This window comes from Stegastes partitus, unplaced genomic scaffold, assembly GCF_000690725.1.
Source record: "Stegastes partitus isolate 25-593 unplaced genomic scaffold, Stegastes_partitus-1.0.2 Scaffold556, whole genome shotgun sequence".
Lineage (NCBI taxonomy): Eukaryota > Metazoa > Chordata > Actinopteri > Pomacentridae > Stegastes > Stegastes partitus.
This window is the reverse complement of record NW_007578287.1, coordinates 421,558-427,800: the sequence shown is the minus strand read 5'-3', so window position 1 is coordinate 427,800 and position 6,243 is coordinate 421,558.

Here is a 6,243-nt window from a genome sequence, read left to right as displayed (position 1 = left end):
TCAAGCAGCATCTGAAACTGCCTTTCCTAAACACATTTACAACTCTGGGGGGACTGCGTACTACAATTTTTGGACAAAGTTTGGACTTTCTTATTCTTTAAGAAACTACTTCAGTCACTTTTCACATGTGCAGCTGAGGACAACACTGTCAGTGCCTTTAAGGAGGTTTCGTCTGGAAGTGTAAGCTGTTACCGCTATTTATATGATTTATCAAGTCCTGTTCTTTTCTATGACAACAAGATGTTCACATTAGTTTTGCTGAGAGGAGGATTTTTCCACTGCTATTGCTTTAGCACTGCTTACACTGGCAATAAGCAACAGGTATTAACATTTTTGGCATTAGACGTGTTTAGACAGCGCTATTGTGACAGCAAAGGCAGGACTTGGGAAATGATTTGTTGTTGTGTCTAATTCCATCTATCTCAGTGGTTGAGACAGAAAAACAAAGGATGCAGACCTAATTGAATCCTACTGAGACTGACTTGTTCCATGCAGTCAATTAAGTTGTCTCCTGCAGCACTGACTCACTCCCTGCTTGGTAGGAGTCAGAACTAGCTGCCTCTTCACACTGCCAATTGTATACTGAGCTCTGTATTGAGTTCAGTTAATTTACATGAACAAATACATGCAGACTGAAGACCAAAATACTTAAGCCATGATGATTCAACACAGTTCTGACTTTTTTTTTTTTTCCACATTTGACAACCAATCCATAAGACGGATGACAACCCATGAACACGACATTATGCAGAGACATGAATTTGTGACTACTCTATGATGAATTTGCTGTGAAATGTCTCATCTGGACAGGAGGTGAAGGTTAACCTTTTAGCCGATGCATTGAATGGGACATAGTCTCTGAACCAAGTGCCAACCCTGACCTGAGCACATTCCCCACTATGCAGTCAAGATGTTGGAATGTTTCGGATATAAAAGCCTCGATATTTTGTTTGCATCACATGTACTGTGCAATGGTGTATCTGCTTTTGTAGCTGATTTGTTGAAACCCGTTCACAAGGTGCACAGAGGGCATAATACCGTATAATGGACTTTCTCTCTGGCAGGTCCAAAATACTAAGAAAAGCTGAATGTTTTCTAGTGTAAACATTGCTTCAAACTGGGTTCTGTTCTCTTCTTAAATTTCTTATAACGGATCATTTCGCCCTGGAGTTTTAAGCTTGTTAAATTTAGTATCAGCTGACACTGAAACAACACTTTTTAGCCACTTGGAGGCAGAAGAATATACTGTAAACAACATTCACATATTGATTACTACATAAAGTTAATGTGGCAAATGTGTAAATAGTTGCCTATTTACACATCCAGCAGTTTTAGACCAACGTCAGGATTGAATTGGAGTTGTGTTTCTATCAGTCCAATATTTTATTTTTCAATATGCATTTCAGTATCCACTCGTCTGTTAGCTGTGGTTTGGTCACTTTGGTTAAAACCTCTGTGGATATGGTAGGAGTAAGTACCCAACATATTTTACCATAAAATATTGATTCGGGTAAGTTTCATTGAGTGGCTTAGTAAGACTGATAGCCACATTGTGTTCCATTGAAAGCTACTAAAAAATCTTTCTCCTCAAGCTAAAAAAAATCCCTGGACTCATGACTGTACTGAAAACAGCAATGACATTTACCATAATGTATTCTTGTAATGCACGTTAGCAAGTAGCTCAATTTCCAGCAGGCCTCCATGATTCCACCGTATGCAGATGATAAACAGCTATGTAGCTACATAGCCTCAACAGTAAGCACAATGAGGAAAATAGCAGAATGATTGGCTTTTCACTGGGTGCCGTTGGGTGCTAGTTTGCATCAAATTGTAAGTTAAAAATAAGGTGACAAAATTATATGTGTCAAAAAAAATACTTTTACACTCTTGATGAGTCTGTTTTTCTAACAATGAACTTCCAGTACAAGTCTTTGCTCAGCATTGTCAGCTTATCTTTGGTTTATGGATGACATACGTTTTTAATGCTGTAAGCTGTAATTCCATTAAATATGTGAACAAAATGTGTGTTGAGAAACTCGGTTGGAATGAAGAGCACAAAATGTGAGTGTTTTTTTACATAGTCTCACCACTGCTGCTGCTCTGGTTTGTCACTGTTTTTGCTTTTAGTATGAAGAGACTTGTGGACTTATTTCATCATCAAAACCAAATGTTTACATGTAAGCTGACACCAAAGCAACATTCTGCACCATCCTTTGGAAGCAACTTTTTTTTCCCACCAAATAAAAACAATGAAACTTTTAAACTTTGTTTTATTACTTGTGTAATGTCTTGATGTAGAAATACAATACTATCCAAAATTCTGTCCGTATTTTCCTCACCTTCAAATCTAGGTCAATGACTCATTGGACATTTTTGCCGGAAGCATTTAGGAGTTAATTTACAGTGCAGTACTACAATACCCGACTGTGTGGAAACAAGCCTGGGCTCGCCTTATAGCCAGTCATAAACATTCCAGAGGGGAAACAAGTCTTACATGCAGGAATGCAATGAAAAAACACAAAGGAAACTCTTTTTGGGGTTCAGTGATAAAGTCACTGCAGACAGACATTAATCGTTTTCAGCCATAATCACTCTTTCCTTCCCAGTGCTTGACAGGCCATGAGTTTATTTTTAAACCAGTGGGTAGTCTCTCATGGGGCTTTTTAGAATTTTTTAGAAACACTGAGGTCAACTCCAGTCAGTTTACTGGTCAGCATGTTCAAACCCACAAAGTCTTTTTGACTCTTAATTTGGCCTAAAATGGTTCACTGTGTGTACCAGGTCTTACCTCACTGAAAGTGCAGTAAGATTTGATAAAAACATCCAATTCAGGGGAAATAGTTTGATGATCTCAGTTTTTAAAAGCCAATTATGGCTCTGGTCTTGTACAAGTTTTAGTGATGCTTTAAGGAACAAGTAAATGAGCTGCTTGAAGATTTTATTTTATTTTTTCAAATGTCAGAAAGGTTGTATTTACCTAGGTTTCTTAGTGTTTGTTTTTTTTTTTCTAAATCTGTGATCATATCCTTTTGCATCATCATAAACTGCCACTATAGACATGTGAGTGTTAAGATGTTTCATTGAGTTTATTAATAATGTATTACAGCAAGATGGAAAGGTTGAACTGTTTTGATAAGCTGGCCAAATTATTAATTACCTTGCAGTTAATACTGTATAATATGTCATGCAATGTAGTTGAGGCAAAATGTCCTTACTTTGAAAATCTGTCTTATTTAAACATTACAGGAATTATCAGACCTTTTTTTTTTCCTAACAAGCAAGAAGTGTGATTTAAAGATGTGTCAGAGGAAAAGGGAAAAGGAAGCATAAAATAAAAAAAATCAGTGAACTAAAACAATACGTGTGCAGTTCTCAGCTCTGTTTTGGTTTCCTGAAGTGTAATCTGCTGCAAGCCACGCAGTAGAGAGAAAGCCACAATGAGATTTATTGTAGTGGAGTAACACTGACCTATATTCTTGAACAGACTGTGCTGCAGCAGGACTGAAAGTGTTTGGTTAGCCCAGTTAACCTACAGACGTTTCTGAAGGCTCCTGTAATGTGTTTTGCTACAGAGAAAAGTGAATTCATGATGAGTAAAAGCTAGCTCATATAGTGTCCCGACAACTTTAATGCAGAAATGAAGCATGGAGAAAATCTGTCATCTGTCAGATTTACAACTGTTTTCATACGATGATCTTGAGATCAGCTGGGCATTATGGCAAAAAAATAGAAACACTGGCGCGGTGGTGAGCACCGTTGCCGCGCAGCTAGAAGATCCCCAGTTCACGTCCCAGTTAGGACATCTTGGATCTTTCTGCATGGAGTTTGCATGTTCTTCCTGTGCAGTGTTGGTTCTCTCAGTGTTCTCCGGTTTCCTCCCACAGCCCATAAAAAAAACATGCGGAGGTCAACTGGTGTTTCTAAATTGTCCGTAGGTGTGAATGTGAGTGTGCTTGTCTGTCTCTAAGTGTAGCCCTGCCATAGACTGGCGACCTGTCCAGGGTGTCCCCTGCCTTTGTCCTGAGTCAGCAGGGATAGGCTCCAGCCCCCCCTCTTAATGAGGATTAAGCTGTGTATAGATAATATAAGGACTGATGAATGGACGTCCTATTCAAGATTATTACATGATAAAGGTAAACTATGGTCACCTGTAGTCATGAGTTTATAATCTTGGCCTAAAAACATGTTTCAACATGTTTTTGAACTGTTGGAGGAACCCGGAGAACCCAGAGAGAACCTATGCTGCATAGGGAGAACATGCGAACGCCACGCAGAAAGATCCTGGGTGTCCTAGCCAGGACGCAAACCGGGCATCTTCTAACTGCGCAGAGACGGCGCTAACCACTGAGCCACCTTGCAGCCAATCATCAGTAAAAAAATCGGATGACAACTTCTTGCTGTGGAGCTTTTTCACTGTTGATTAACAGCAACAATGTCAACTCTGCTTTGATGCACAGTATGCTTCTCCAGATTTACTAGTTTTTTAAAAATCTCTAGAAGCCACAGAAATGTCCATTATGTGATAATCCTATAGCAAATAGTTGGCAAATAAACACTGCTGCACATAGCTTTGTGCTATCTTGAACATAATGCTCAAACCAACAACATATTGAATATGCTACTGAAGTGTAGGGAAGGGCATCTGAACCAGAAAAAGTTCAGTGATCCTGAACCTTTTCTGATCACCACTGATAACACCTCAAGGATACCTCTTTGATGAATTACATCGGATATATGTAAAGTTAAATGGAGTCCAGATTACATCCCATCGGACTCATTAACACCTCAGGACACCCAGGAAGACTCAGAGGAATTGGTTTAGCCTTTACTTTATTAATGTAAGGCTTGTGGAAAATGAGTGGGTGAACGATCGACATGTCTACAAATCTATTTCTGCTGTCTAACTAGCAGTAAATAACCTCCCTGTTTCCATAAGCAAATGCCCTTTAATTAGAGACCACGTTATTCATTTGGGTCTAAAAACACAGTTTCAAACACTGACACGAACCTCAATATGGGGAAAGCAGACGTGGTTTTGCTGAGTTGTTCTGTGGTAGGTTCAAACAGACATTATGTGGGGATACAGCAGCTATAAATGTAACATGCCAGAGAAATGAATGAGTGCTGGCCGATGATACCATGATAACAGGCTTTCACATCGGCTGCCACTTGCTTTCACATTGGCTTTAAGCGAGACCAGCATTAGGCCTCTGTTTTAAAAAAGAGCTGGGTTTGCATTTAGGATTGTCTAATATCTGTTACTGATATCAGTTGTTCTACAGTTCTACTAACTTAAATATTGCTCATTATATCAGCTTTTGTGTTGAGGCCCTGAGGGGTTAATGCAATGCAATTTGACAAAATGCAAGCAAATGAGACCAACATCCTTGTCAATCTTACAGGTGTGTCTTTTAAACAAGGAACGCTAATTTTCTTTACTGTTAAATATCTTCAGAATGTAAAATGAATGTGAACAACATGACCTGAATTTGGTTTTGCAACACTGCTGAGTTAGTTGGGGAAATCCTCCTGTCTTAGTGGGTGTTAATATAGACATGCCATTGTATTGTTGGTTGGTGAAAAAAGTCAGATGTGTGACGCCTCATTTATTGCCCTGGTAGGTGTTGAGGGAATCAGTAGAATATGTTTCATGTTTGGGTGAATTTCAAAATAAAAAGGTATGCTCCCTGACTGGTTACTTGAGATATTCCACTTGTACTCCAGACAAGATATTGTTGGCGTATCATTATTATTTTCATTTATTCCTTCTCGTTATTGGACAATTCTCGATGATGTCTCTCCAGCCTACACCCAACATTAGCTCTGTGTCCAAATAAGACCAAATTTTTTGGATGTGCCTACATTCTTGAAATTATGTAAAACCATACACCTGCCTGCAGAATACACTACACTGCCAAAAGTATTTGCTCACCTGCCTTGACTCACATATGAACTTAAGTGATATCCCATTCTTAATCCATAGGGTTTAATATGACGTCAGTCCACCCTTTGCAGCTATAACAGCGTCAACTCTTCTGGGAAGGCTGTCCACAAGTTTTAGGAGTGTGCTTACGGAAATTTTTGACCATTTTTCCAGAAGCGCATTTGTGAGGTCACACACTGATGTTAGATGAGAAGGCCTGGCTCTCAGTCTCCGCTCTAATTCATCGCAAATGTGTTCTATCAAGTTGAGGTCAGGACTCTGTGCGGGCCAGTCAAGTTCTTCCACACCAAACTCTCTCA